This window comes from Temnothorax longispinosus, chromosome 11 (assembly GCF_030848805.1).
Source record: "Temnothorax longispinosus isolate EJ_2023e chromosome 11, Tlon_JGU_v1, whole genome shotgun sequence".
NCBI lineage: Eukaryota > Metazoa > Arthropoda > Insecta > Hymenoptera > Formicidae > Temnothorax > Temnothorax longispinosus.
In genome coordinates this window covers 445,235-461,099 of record NC_092368.1, presented here as the reverse complement: position 1 = coordinate 461,099, position 15,865 = coordinate 445,235, and the positions used below count along the sequence as shown (strand labels likewise).

Here is a 15,865-nt window from a genome sequence, read left to right as displayed (position 1 = left end):
TCTCCCCCAAGACGCCTCTGGCTACACCGATTTCCGTTATTCTGGGAACGGCCGACGAAAAAGGCATCTGCAGATTCGTTTTCGACTACCCCCCCCCCCCGTTCCGGTTTATGAAAATTTGAAAATGTTGACGCGACCCCGCTATTTAATCTGAAATTCAATCGACGAGAGATATTACAGCAATAACTCGCTTCGTTTTGCTAAATTTCATTAAATACCCGACTGCCGCTTCAACCCGACCCTCTGGCTCAATATAATAAATATAACATCGCGAAAATTCCAAATTTCGATGACGTTTGATTTCACGGCTTTTCCATTTGCTTTTATAGCGCGAGCATGCGTACGCTCCTACGGGCAAACGCAATCGGAACTGCAGCCCACTTGCATTTTAAATGTTGCGAACAAAATTTTTTTCCTACTTTATTTTGTTGGCCGTCCGCGCACGCGCAACGCTAAAAATATTTGCAGTCAATTGGGTTTGCGATTCTAACACACACGCGCGTGCGTTTAAACAAACTATGCTAATTATTGTGAGTGACGTTTCCGCTGACTTTCGCCTCATTAATATTCACTGAACCCGATCAGGATCTGCAGCGGACGCGTTTTGACATGTAAAAATTAGCATTAACATTATTTACCGATCGATGTTATTCAATAATGATTAAAATTTGCATTTTGCAAATCGCGGTCGCGAGCGCACACTCGCGACATTAGCTGACATTAGCACGTAGTAATAGCCGATTAACGTTTGATGCGCGAATAAATTCGTCGAGAATGCATCGTTAATGGTGGTAATATATTCGCCCGTAATTAACTCCCGAGAATTTCCCTTAGCTTTAACAAACAGAATAAAATATTCAAAGCCACTGCAGCGTGACGTTTTTAATATCAAATAAATTTAACTCCGTGCCGGAAAGTGCCATTTTTTTTGCCGTCGAGCATTTTCCACCTCAAGTCTAATGCTCATTTCGCATATGTGCATAATAATGAACTTTTTATCCGATTTTTTATCTAAATAAAACGGTATTACCGCGCGCCGTTGGCGGCAGTCAACCGTCGAAATGACTGGTTTTGCACGTCGAACCATTATGAACCGTAACGAACGAAAATGCATTTTTAGTGAATTAATCGGAAAAGTACACGTCGAGATTTCGCCCGCGCTGTCGGAATCAGAGAGCTGGGCGCTTTCCGACGAATTAATCGGAAAAACACACGAGACGAGATTTCGCTCGCGCTGTCGGGATCAGAAAGTGCGCGCGCGGCTTTCGCGAGAATCGTTTACCGGAAGCCACGTTTCCGCCATCAGTCATGCACACGGCTCTATTATTTTGTGATCGACATTTCGCCGGTTAGGGAAAAAGGACCGAATTCTGGCGCGAGAGCCACTCGGGCAATGTTTTCATTCCAGTTGGGAATCGAGCTGAAAGCTCGAATTTCCGCCGAGCGCGTATTTAACGCTAAACGCAGACTTCCGATTTCGATTTCTGTCTGTGTATCTATTGAATTGACAGAGAAAATTGCGCGTTCGACGTAAAATGTATCATTGTGGGGGAACGGCGCGGCGTCACACGAAGACAAGTAAAAGATGTGTTATATAAGAACGATTAGGGGGCGGGCTACATGGAAATACCTCGCCATTCGTCGATATGTCGTCGAGTTTACATGCATGCTGGGGGATCGGGGAATATTATGGATGGGGCAAATAATCGGCTTTGCGGCACCTGGGAAACTCCCTTAACTCTCGGAAGAGATACGTATCGATAGGTCGCCTGGAGCCCTGCTGCTCGTGTCACAGGATAATATTGAACTTTGCTCCAAGTACAGAAATATCTTCCTTCCCAGTACATATCTAAACGGGTAGATATATATACACATTTCGTAAATTAATCCACGAAATCGATATCATATATAAATTAAAACGGTCCAAGAGATAAAATATTTGAAGAGTTCGAAGAACAGTTTCAAGTTATAATGCCTCAGGAATTGTACGTTAAGCCACAATTTTACGGAAAATAATCCGAAGCATAAAGACAAGTTCCAAACTGCCGAGTTAAAGCAAAGCGCGCGCGCGCGCGCGCGGATCATCTCCCGGGAGGACGACAAAGATTCCTCTGTATCGAGAAAGCAGCTAACTTCCCTCAGAGCGAGAGGAATCCTTTTTCGGGGCGCGTGACCAGGGTGGGAAAGATGTCCTGCTCGCAAGACCCCCGGATACATCCAGAGTTCCAGGAGTGTCACGGCGAGTTCCCCCGCGAACAGTTTCACCGTTGTTCGGCATTGTTCCAGTCCCGAAACTAGAAACGACCGCAACGAGGTTACGACTCTCGGAAAATCCCGACAGAACAATCCGTTGTACCCCCGTGGAATTTCCGTTTGGAGCCGCGGGACAAACCGATTGATAATCGTTGCCGCCGCCGATCGTTATCGTACCGTCGGAGTTATCGCCGCGTTACTGATCTGATCGTAAAGATCCCTTCACCGTGCGCATTTATATTTATGACGTCGTTACGATGTCGGTTTAAAATCGACCCTGCATCTGTTACACCGAATGAAATACACCGATAACCAATGCGAAACCGTTGCGCGTGACCTGCCGAATTTAATGGACTTTCATCGAGATTTATTTATTGCAGAGAGTAACACAATTCCGCACCAAGAAAATATTGTAGTAAACACTGCGATCGAATTTTTATTATTCTGGAAATATAATGGCGTTATGATGTAAATAACATGCAATACTATAGAAACTATTAAGTATATTTTTTTATTTTACAAAAATAACAGTATTATTAAAACTGTTATGTATATTTTATATTTTTATACAAAATTCTATTTTAATTATTCGAATATATTCCAGTACTATTCTAATATTCAAATATTCCAGTTTTATCACTTTGTACATACACGTTATACATTTTTTAAATGTTTATAGATTTAAAATATCAAAAATTATTACGCACAGAGAATGTTTTGTTTATCTAATTTATATGGAATATTTTCTCTGTAAAGACTATGCGTATTATAAATAAAAAAAGATATGGCAGGCGATAGTAAATTGATTTGCTAATTTAAATAAAGCGCAAATGCATGTAACGCGCTCAGAAATGCGAAGGGCTCAAGTATCTGCACGAGCCATGATTTGGTTGACCTCAAATTGGTTGGTTAAACCAGTTATAGTTATTATTAAACTAAGTTCGGATCGAGCGACGATGTGTCCAGGTATATCCGATGATACAGCTGGGATTCGGTCAATCGGAGCGAATAAATTGTTGAAATGCATTTTGCACGATGAAACGCGGCGTGAACCCTAGGGATTAAACGAGGCGAATCGAGCCGAAACAGGTTGGGTTAGCATCGACATACACTGGGACTCATAATTCGCCAAAGAAAAATATCGCTCGCGGTGTAGGGAAATCTCACGCACATTTCCTTTAATCTAGATTAATTCTGAAAGATCGTGCGTTAGCCTCCCAACTGTTACAATAAAATGAAATTGATCTACGCGTCTAACTGATTGTGAGAAATAATTAAATAATCTCAATGTTAACTGATGCATTTTTTTCGCGCTCCGATCGTGCGCGAATTGTATGCGCGCACAGTCTGCCGAAACTGTTTTATACTTATTGGCTACACGTAATCTCGATTAGCAGAAACCAAGGAAATCGTACAGAACAATCGCTGGTTGCTGCTGCAAGCACGGCTCTACCGAAACAATAGGACTGTTTCAGACCGTTACTCAGTTATCCGCGATTTCGGTAAATCTCTGCTAAATAGAATCCCAGAATGCAATGCGCACGGAAACGTCTCCGATGTTCCTGAATGTTCGCTCGATCGTATTTGCCAAGATTCCGCGACATGTACAGGATGCTTCAGAATCCAACAATACCGGGACATAAGAAACGTACATACCCGAGAGTCCAAAGATTTCGAAGAGTACAAGTTGACAATTTAATTTCAGATTCGCTTATAATGTAAACGTTGCTGATGCGCTCTCTCTCTCTTTCTCTCTCTCTCTTTCAACAATGTTATAATTTCCGAAAAGACATCCTATGATACCCTTATGCATGCACAATTATAATCTTCATAGATTCAACGAATAAGCGAGAGACACTAGCACTCTACACGCCAATTTCTTTAGTGCAGAAAACAGACCGAAATAGCTCTAAATTTTCCTATCTACATCCGTTTAATCGATTATCCTGAAAACCACCGTTCTCAAGATGCCTCGCGTGAGATAATTTGTTTTACATCTCTCTGGGTCATCAACCTTCGGAGAATCCGCGCTGAGAACCGACTGCTGCAACTCGCTTTCCTTACCGATTATCCTTAACATTCGAAACGATAAAAACAAAAATGAGGGAGCACTACCTTCTGGGAATCTTTTAGTCAGATAGAAATATGCTAGATTAAAGTTTTCCTTTTTTTTCCACAAATCTGGCATCTTCTTCAGAATTCGTCAAAAGTAGAACGTCAAGATTGTCAAGAACCTTTGTTGCAAAATAAAAACAATTCGTGAATCTTGCATTTGACGCATTAATATCTAACATGTCTAAAAGTCATTCACGGTAAATCGTTTAAAGCTTTTAAGTACAAACTTTTAAAATAGCTTTAACTCCGAAGTCGAAGTTTAACGGGAGAGCATCGCCATTCGCGGCTAATAGGGCTTCTAGCGCGGAGTTTCTATGAACCGATGTGTGCCCGGAAGTGGCACGCTCTGTTTATCGTGGGGCGTTTGTACGCTATCGGCAAATTTGGCGGAGTATCTGTTTCACGTCTGTTAAATGGAGTCCTCAATCGCGATGTGCACGGAAACGTCTCAATGCGCTCGATCACGATTCGCGCGCGTACATTCCGCCCCGAACTATTACAGGATATACAGGATTTACAGCAACTTCGACGGAGTATCTTCTCTGGAAATCATCGGGGTGCGCTTCCGCACCCCGAGCGCTGTGCTGCCAGAGAGCATCAACAACCTGTCAACCTAAATCCCACCTATTATTCGTATAATTTCGTGCTCCTTAGTTTCCAAAGTCCTGAGACCTCGACGTTTTTTTTTTCTTTTTTCCTATACAAATTTTAGTACTTCGGAAGTATTCGCCTCTTTGCAATTCTAGGATGTCAAATTTAGAACCGGGCTGCTTTGAATATTTCAGATATCTCGGATTTGCGCGTCTTGAATTGTAAAATTTTGAAATCTCTCTGGATTTCTCGGTAGTTTCGAGCGAGAGCAGCTTAGGACCATTTTTTTATGTTTCCGAATATAACGGAGAAGAGGGGGGAGAGAAGGGACAACATCAGTAGGTCAAACTAGTCCGTCGAACCGACTAATATTCAAAAGCCACGAGATATATGTACTTTAGGGGCTGGTATTAATCTTCGCCGGGAACTTCACAGCGGCGCCAATCGCGCTATTATCGGGCCTTATAGTCTCGGAACACTCAGTACGTAGGCAATAGCGTCGCCTATACCGCCGGCAACCTATCTTACACGGGTCGCCGAACCTCACGAATTATTGGCCGGTTCCCAGTCAATAAGGACACGCCGGACGTTAACACAGGACTACCAAGGTATGAATGGAAGCTCCATGCACAAAGGCCAGCAAAGATCATGTTCTTTCTCCCCTTTCATCACTTTACGTAGCACGATTCAGTGCTGTAAAATATCGTATATAATTGCCACCCGGTATATAATTTGGGGATTAACGGAGCGCCACTGTATGAATAGCTATTATCTTCTTACCGCAAAAATCGATCGATATTTAAAAGCGGGTTAATCTGACAATTTTGCAGTATATCTTTATAAATCCGTAATAATAATAATAGGAACTAAATTGCGCTGCATTATTCGCCACGAATAGAAATTACTTTTCTCTCGCTGCAGAGTTTATTTTTCAGAAAAAAAGAATTCTTCCGCGAGACTTTCCGCGGAGCTCGTATTTATGCGGAAACATTTAATATTAGTAACACTTGTCTACCTGAAAGCCGCGTTTTTTTGCAATTTCCGCGTAATGCACCCTTGATTACATCGCGAAGCGAAAAGAGAAATCTTTTTCGCTTCGCGCCTGGGACAACTTTCCGCCAGCTCGCGCAACGTTATTGTCGCCGTCGTATCCGCTACGTACCGATGGTATAGTTTGCGGGGGATTGCCGGCGATTGAAATACGTCGGAATAAATCGAATATTAATCACCGCGCCGCGCGGCATTAAGCGGAACGCGCGATTTTAATCACGTCCGTCGGGTAAATATTAAAATGTGCAAATATACGCGTACGCGCGTCCCGCGCTCTCTTTCCCTTTCCCTCTCATTACGGATGCGTCGTTTTATCGGCGAATTTCCGCGCGCGCGGAATATATCGCGCGTACGGAAATGGAGATAACGCGCCCCCCCGAGACGTTATAATCCCATAATCCCGCGATACAGAGGAATCCCGCTTGGTGTTCCTGCAGGGGATACTTAACACGCTAAATATCGGTCGTTCGATTTTCATCCTTCTTTCTCGTTCTCCCTTTGTCGGTTTCCAGACTCTTGACTCTTTTCAACCGGGGGGGGGGGGGGCGGAAAGTCAGAAACGAAAGTCGGTGTTTGCGCGCCGCTTTTGCTCTTACGCCGTCCGCTCTCTCGCTGCTGCGGTGCGAATTATTTCGCGACTAATTATCTAGGCGCACGTGCAAATTACTGCTAAAACTGCGACGAACGCGCGCGCGGATATATTCGCTCCCATACGGGAGCGCATATATCCGGCGGGCCGGAAAAAAATGGTAAGGCGCAAGATATACGAACTGGTTGCACGTGCATTATACCTCCTTCTATAGCGTCCCGGTACTTATGCGGGGCTGTTTTGCAATTTAGAGGAGCATCGAGTGCGGTGATTTTCATACCGCCGTCGGTAATTCGTTGGAGAGGCCACGAGGCGTTGCTCAAAGAAATACTTGGAGCGGAGATACGGGGACGGAATATTTTAAGGGCGGGGAATTCGCACGAAGTGTGCATATGCAAATGATTTTTCAGCCACAGGGCGACCGCCACCGCAACCGCCCCCTTGAGAGATTTTTCTCGAACTTGAAAGCACGAACGACTCGCGAATTCCGATGACAATGTTTCGCTCGGGGCGAAAGTGTCGGGCAATTAAGTGCTTTCTTGAAAGGTCCATGCCCATTTCTTGCATTTTTCGAAAAAAAAAGAAATATAAACATGATATAATCGACATACAAATATAAGAAAATACTTTTGCAGAATTGTCCTGTCGCAACTTGCGATTATAAAAAAATTTTCACTAAATTACAATATTTATTTTAAAAGAAATAAACAATATTATATATTTTCTGTGATATCCATTTCGATGAGAGTATATTTACAGTTATATGCTCTTTATCACGAAATCACGCTCGATATATTACTCTCCAAGCTTCATTTTCTCCCATGTCTCTCTCGCGACGCGCTTTTTGTTACTTCCCCTTATCGCTGCGCAAGGTAATCCCCGCCGCCATCTTTCCACCTCAAACGAGATCCTTCCTCACGGAGTAAAGCAGCGGTTACTTTCATTCCGGCGGTGTTAAGTAAAGTGGACTATCCGTTCCGATCGTAGGGAAGGCTTAAGGAGTTCGCAAGAAAATTTCGTCGATTACTTTCGCGGGTCGATTTTCTTTTCGGGAAAACGACTTACCAATATTTAATGTCATTATCAAAAAGAGCCGAGAACGCAGAATTACGGCGAATTCGAAAGTCTCGGAATTTCGAGGATTCAAAGACTCAAAAATCGGCAACCTCAAAAAGGGTTTTCTCGCCAAACCACTTCGACGAGATTGATATCCTTCCGACACACGATTGCCAGGACGTTATTAATGCACGCAATAAGCGACGTCAGAGAAAAATATGGAACCCGCGCAACGTATCGCTGATTTTACCAGGAACATACATTTTTCGCGAATTTCCATTTCCCCGTAGCCGCAGCCGATCGATACGCCTCGAACTCGGTCGTACGGAATTATTTACGTAGTCACGTGCTCGGAATAATTTACTATCGAAGGCAGCTCACATCAATGGTCAATCGACATAATCTGAATCTCAAAATCAAAACTCGGAATGACATATGTTCGAGTTTCTAATCGAGAACATAAAATATCTTTCTCTTTAGGATAACAGAATTAAAATTCGACTGTTTTCGGAGAAAAGAGAAAGTTAACGTAAAAATCTCCGATATATTTATCCATGTTTCAAGACGTAAAATATATTTTGCTGATCTCGATAATAAAATAATTTAAGTTTATTTTTACGTTCGGTGCATGACAAAATCATGAACATCGACTTCGCCCGACAACTTAATTAATGATTAAAGCTCATCTTTGCAATTTAAACACTGCGCTTTCCAAGAATAATCTAGCCGAAGCGTCAATTTATTTTTAAGACCGAGTGCACGGTGCCAGGGACACCTGTATTCTTAATTAACATCGATAATCCGCTCCTTCCCTCCTCCTATCTCGAAGCGCCTTATGAAGGATCTTTCCTGAAGGATCTCAGGACTGGAAAGTATTTAAAGTTTCGTCGTCGTAAAGTGTCGCCGGCCGTGAAAAAGGACCGTCGAATTGGAACCGGTCGGTTTTACGAGACGACTTTTATCTTTCGATTATTCCTCGACGAGCATTCGATTGCACGTCCCCACCCAGATTCGCATACCTATATCGAAAATACTTGAACTTTTACAGAGTATCGACATCCTTCATCCGACATTTAGTGATATCGATTGTTCGCTTTAACTTGTGCTAATTATTACAAACGATATCGAAAAATCGTCCAAGAGCTAAATCGTTATTTCATCTCGCAGGAAAGTAGACAATGAGCTAAACTCACGAGGACTTTTATCTCGATTGGAAACAAAATATTGATACTACGAAATTATCGTAAGCCCTATTATACAGTCGAAAGTGGACACGCGTAGAACCGATCATTGTGCGAACTATCCCGAGATTCGCGCTCGTAATTGCATGCCTGATAACGGCTATTTTGTGTCTCCTGAGGGAAGATACTCGAAGCACTCGTAATATTGGACGGATTATTGGATTACGTAGTCGTAAACCCGTAAAGGACGTCGCGGGGGATTTCGTCGGTGAAAATAATTCTCTCCCTTCGAGAAATTATTTCATCGTCAATTTACTATCTCCATGCCGTCTTTCAACCCCTCTTAACGAACACTATATAATTGTACAAGCAACCGTGTGTACACATACATTTATCGAGTCGAGATGTCGAAAGCCCACGAAAAAGCTTCGCACTTTGGCACGAAAAGAGCTTGCATCGCACCGGCAAGGGCAAATCGTTCTTTCAGTCGGGGAGCATTATGTATTCGCTTAAGTTCACAGAAAAGTAGACAATAGGCTAAATTCGTGCGGACTTCCATCTCGATTGGAATCGCTCAACGTCGGAAAATTGGAGTCGCGAAAACGAGAAATTCAACTCGCGCGGCTGCGACAGTTTTCGCAACGAAAAATCAAATAAGCGTCGATTCAAAATTTGCGTGTCGTGATTAATTCGATGTGCTGCCGTGCTGCAGTGAACAAAAATACTATTTTCCCTCGCAATTCCGAGTACCGAATGAAGTTAGCCAGTTACCGGCTGTACCGCCGCAATAAAATGCATCGGTTTTTCCAGAAATTCTGTTTATCTTTTTGTATGTACACAATTATTTAGTAAACTTTTTTCTACCTCAAAAGTCCAGTTGGCGTCCGCTTCGAAATATTTTCCAAGCACAGCTTTCAATTCATTGTTACACGCATTGTTCAATTACTCGCCACTTGTTTCAACAATTCGCGTCAGTACAAAGAAATTTATGTGCTAAGATCACGATTCGGTGCAATAACTAAATATTCCTACCGACGGAAGATGAATGCCATAAATGACGGACAAAAAGGAAACGCGCGCGCGTGTACCGAGGAATATTTAATGCCCTTCTCTTTTGGATGGAGGCAAAGGGCGGAAGCGATTTCCATTGGACAAAAGGGCAGCAAATATTATGTCGCGCGCGGGTCGCCGGATCGCTTTATGCTCTCTTTGATGGAAGACACGAAAGAAGTTTGCTCTCAAAGCCTCCCTTGTAAACATTGTTACTTTGCGAGTAAGTGAAAATCGCGCGAGCGACCAAACGGGCGGATGAGTATGCGCGCGCGCGCAGGAGACATAATGGCGAATCTCGGTGGACCGACAGCAAAGACGCCAAAGACATACTTGGCCGGAAAAAAATCTCAATTTTCTGGCTGAATATTCCGCCGCAACGGCGATTCAAGCGCAGCTATAAAATCGTAGCATCAAAGTTTTTAGAGCATTTACTTCCCGTATTATTATTACGTTACTTACTTCCATAATTTCATAAGCACTAGTTTTAAAATACAATTATATGTTAAAATGTCGGGATAAAGAGACTTTTCAAGTTTTATGCGAAAGATAAGATAATTAAAATAACGTCAATTTGCATACAAAAGTCATATTTTGACAGTTACTTTACACGCGACGATTAAATAGTTATTAGCAAAAATTATTACTAAAAAATCATTAACCACCCTTTTCGGCTTAATAGATATTAGTAAAAATATCACAGGTATTATTTAAAAAAAAATAAGGAATAGATATAATACTAAATTTCTCTCTCTTTCTCTCCTTTCTCCCCTCGCCCCTCTCTCTCTCTCTCTCTCTCTCAAGATAGTAAAACTTTAAAAAAGTTGCTATTCGCTGCACTCAAAGTATGGAAATGAGGAACTTAGGTTTCGGTTTTATACCCAACTTGTAGTCAGACTCTTACTTTACCGCTTTCGCCCCGATTCCTTCTCGAGCTCTCTTCCTTTTTTTCCCCGAGAGAATCCGGGATTTCCGTTCCGGATCGATCAAAATGCTTTAAGGAAAGGGGTAACCCGATATTCGTCATTACCACCGTTCTAGGATTTCACGAAGTGTACTGAACCGAGACGGAAGAAAGCGATGGACGTATCGAGTATCGCGAGTCTCGCTGCGAGGAAAGAAATAACGGGGAGGAAGGGGGGAGCGAGGAGTGGGCACGAGTGAGCAAGGGGGCACCCTGCCAGTTTATCTTTTGGATTCTCGTAAGGGAGTTTAAGTCCACATTTATAGCCGCCCCGTTATCGTCCCACTGAGAGGAAAATATATCACTTGATTTATGTGCCCGGGCGCACCGTGACAATCCGACTGCGAAGTTGATGCGCCAAAATGCATCGATAATGGCAACCTGTAATGGTGATAAGATCGCAGAATGCATTATCCATCAACCTGAGTCACGAGACTCAAGGCGCAGATCGTTTTTAATTCGGTCTGTGACAATTAGACTATTATGTGTTATTACAGTTGTATGATATAAACATAAAAGTACATTTACACAGAAAAAAAATTAAGTTGCTTCAATTAAACGTCGACGTCGCACGAGCTGCCACAAGCATATGTATAGTTAATTCAATTGGATATTATTGGACCAAATATTTAAATTATTAAAACAATTATCTAATGTTTTTCGTTCATTAATATTCATGTTGCATCAATAAATTTTATCTCAATAGCACCGATGCTGTTGATACATCATTTTTTTCCGTGTAGTTTACATTATAGTTTAACGTAGATTACGTGCATTTGCGATATTGTTATTATAATGCAAACTGTATGACATTTTAATTATAATGTTCAATTACCATGAAATTATTATGCAAAAATAAAATAAAATATAAGATTACTATTACATGACATCTCGATTGTAGTGTTGCACTTATAATTTTGGTTTATTATGATACACAATTGAACGCTATTTTAATTTTAACGTTAATTATCATTAAATTATTTAATGATAATAATGATAATAATGATAAAAATAAAACTTAGTATAAAATTGCTATTACATGACGCATGTCGATTGTAACGTCCTAAAAATTATTATACGGCGCATATTAAACACGACTTTGTATACCGCGTGCATTCGTTCCTCTTTCCCCCTTTCCTAAAGTCGCGCACGCGAGATCTCTTTTAGGTGGACACCGCGAAGAGTAACGTCGCGGACATCTCCTAAATTGAATATCGTAGCCGCAATCGCGAGACATTATCTTCCGCCAAAATATTTGTAGCCGAGGACGAAGGAGCAACCCCTCGTATCCTAATCCTTTGAGACAGCTACCAGCGTGGCCTCGAGGGGAGATAAACGAGATCCTATCGACATGAAATAGCGGAACGCTCGGCGGCGACCTTCCGAGAGGAATCGCATTGTTGCGACATCCGCCATTACAGGAAACGTGCGTTTAGCAACCGTAACAATAGCGGTTGTAACCGGCGCGAAACGTACGCGCGATAAACGCTGCGCTAAAAATATGTCTTTCCTTTACGCGGTTTATTACGCCCGAGTATCGCCCCGTAACTTCGCGTGCACCTGTCTCTTTAATCCACGAGTCGTAATTTAAAAATATGCAAATTAAACACACGATGGCAAACAATGACAAGCGATTCGTTCTTTTTTTTTCTTTTCGCTTTTTGTCACGTTTATCTTCAAAATGATTTCAACATCCAGCAAATTAATCATGTCGGCAAGAAGAAACTTTTCTTTCACTGCCCATACTTCTCAACGCAGCCGCCAATTAATACTGACGAACTGTAATTGATAGCGCAGGCCGCGCAGTAATGAATGCTGCTTCGTTAAAAATGGCGGCATTGTACTGGAAGTTCGTGACTAATAATTAAAAGCCGCCTTTATGCGCGCGTAACGTTCCGGCTCGTCGCAATGGTACGAAAACAATTGAGAAGGTAAGTGTTGAGGAGGAAAAGTTTTTTGCACGAATGTCGCAAAAAATGCAATATATCTATGACCAAATTATAGCAACTATAATTATCGGATCCTCTCTGAAACTCGTTAACCACGATATACAGATGATCCTCGAATTTATACGGTGCTTGACTTGCACGGAGTTTCGAGTAGCACGATAAAAAATGCGACAACTTTACTTTTTAAAACTTTTTTTATTTTTAAATAATCCCTTGGAACCAAATACCCAATTTTATATGGATCTGGAGTCTTGAATTGCACGGCTTACAATAGCACGGAATGTAATCTCCAAAATGGTATGAATCCTAAACCTCGAATAACATGGTTTTCAACTAATTAATCGTGTTGTTCGAGGATTATCCTGTATATAATTTTCTCAACTACGTGTTTCCGCGCCGGTGCGTGTATCATTATTATTCCCTTCCTATATCGTTATACAAGCTGGCGGTACATCCGGTACATATTCCTAAGAATTGATAGTCAATGTAATGCAAACACGTGACGGACGAAAAGAGATATATTGTCCGTGGCGGGGTATCGGGCCTTAGCATATGTTCCACAATGCGTCAAATTGCGTGTGCCTTTTGAACGGCTCGTCACGCATGTTGCGCCGCGTTTCGATTGTTCGATACAGGAAGCGGACCGCATTTCCGTCACCTGCCTCGGACTTTCCGGCCAATTCCCGACCTCTTTCGACCTGCTTTCGACCTATTTCAACATCAGAGAAATCATCACTCCGGAATTATTATTGTATTACGTGCGACAGAAACAAGGAATATGCCATTCATTGAGATATCTTCTCGTTCTGGGGGATTTTGATACTAAATTTAAAAAAAAAGTTAGAGAATTCAACGTTAATTACAGGTTTACCATCGACCATGGGATAAAAATGGCTTTTATGCATAATGACGAAATCAGCGGCGATTATATATATGTGTCATAATACACGAAAGTTTATTCGCGGCGAAAAATTTGCGTGAAAATGGAATACGGTCGCGACTTTGAGGGTTGCCGTATCATCGACGAGGATCCCGACCGTATGAAGGCAAAATCTTGGCAATGCGTGTAACAATGCAATTTATATGCGTCCTGCAGAATTTACATGTGAAAGAAGCGCGGCGTAACAACGGATATTTACGTCGCGCCGCATTTTTCGCGGTTTCTACATGGGGTGTCCCGGAAAATATCGCGACGATGTTTGTGTGTCGCGCCGGCTCGACAAATGGATTTCCATCTGCCAGCGTTTCGATCTTTCCGAAACGTCTTTCCGCGGACTCCGCGCGCGCGCGCGTATCCAACCTTAAAAGGGAATAGTTGTTCCGAAAGTTGTACAAGTTTCCTTATCTCCGTTTAGGATTTCGAAACTGAGAAAGTTCGAAAAGTTTCGAACGAGTTGAAAGGCAAAGAGCCGATAGACCAAGTATGTTAACTCGCCCCCTATAACGCGTTGTAATATAACGCGGTACCTATTAGTATTAACTATCTCTTCGAGCAAGCATCAGCGAAATTTAATACTAACCTAGTCCAACGAACAATTGATTAGTTATTGTTGTAGAATTAATGGTTACTGTTTATGCTAATTATTGCCACGCCGTCAGTATTAATTACTGTGTTCGCGAATACATTTTCTCTACGGTTTAATCTCGGCTGGATCAGAAAGGATTTCAATACTGTCCCGTTATTGTATTTCCAATTTGTTACTCGTGTACCTCGTGTGTGCGCAATAGTTATTTCTACGGTTATTTCTCGATTTTCTTCCTAAAATCGAACGTCCCTCTTTTTATTTTTCGTACCTTCTACCACCGGCCCCACATATACATATATTTTTTTTATTTTTTACCTAACAAGTTCGAGCGAGAGAGAAAAAAAAGGAGAAACAGTTATATCCGCGACGGCTTTTTGCCGGGAGGGTTGAAATGTACTAAGAAATCGATAAATCCTGTTTACCCAGCCAGCTGCGCGTGTCAAAATCCGCCGGAAATTCAAGTGGAAAAAGTCGACACCCCACGGCCGAGTCGCCGGCCCGAAAAACCAGACCACCACTTGGTCGATAACCCCGCTCGCAGTCGGTCTGCCTCGGGTTTACTAAGGGTTACAAGCCCTCGGTTTTCGCCCCTGCGCCAAAACAATTACATAAGTAACACGTCGGATTGAACGTGCTAATGTTAAATACACCGAAACAAAAGGGGACAATTCCATTACGCGAAAACATAATGAGAAACGAAGCCGCGGAGAAAAATGCGGATATTTTTATCAACCGCACGTCACATGCTGTAATAAAATAATATTCCATTTATCTCTCTATTCATTTACGAATTTTGTATTTCGTGAATATTGATTCACCGAATTGTTTCTCGACATATTACACAGCCGATACTAAATTTCGATATTCATTTCAATATTTATTGTCAAAAATTCGAACATTACGATTGCAAAATGTAACCGCTGGCATTAAAAAATTGATGCATTGAAAATACTGGTATTATATAAAAACAGAATTTAAGTTTACGGTATTAGTTTCGACGATTGTCGCGCTACGAGCTCTGTGTTGACGATTTATATAAAATTATTTTTAAAAAATTACGTCCGGTGTTACACAGAGAAGTTCGCCGGGAGCCGTTAGACACTTTTCAAAGGCTATCGAGCGAGATTCCACGACATGCGTCACGTTTCACGCGAAAGTGGAAAGTTTTCCACGTGACTATGAATCGCAGAAGTTTCCGCGATGGATTACTCGCCGATAGTGTCATCTGCATATGAATGACAAAGGTGGATTAAGTTCCGTTATATATCACAGCAGCGTTTCACGCTTCGGCCCACATCCGTATCACACGTATACTAACTGCGAAAGATCCTCCGATTTCAATCCTCTTAAATTCTAGGGAATCTCGATCGTCCATATTCCACACAGCTTCCTTGAATTCACAAAGCCTAGATATCCTAGGCTTTCGCGAAAATTTAAAGTTCCGCGAATAATCGGCGCGCAAACAGCGCAGCAGGTTCCGCAGATTCCTTCCCACGAATCCTACGTTCCGCAAAACCTTTACAGACTTTGCTTGCCCCCGC

The 15,865-nt window shown here is 42.1% G+C and overlaps 1 protein-coding gene across 1 annotated transcript in view; it reads right to left on the bottom strand.

Moving 5' to 3' along the window:
- LOC139821768 (uncharacterized) overlaps positions 1-15,865 on the bottom strand; it is a 106,728-nt gene that overhangs the window by 88,295 nt on the left and 2,568 nt on the right. The gene's annotated exons all lie outside the window — the stretch shown is intronic.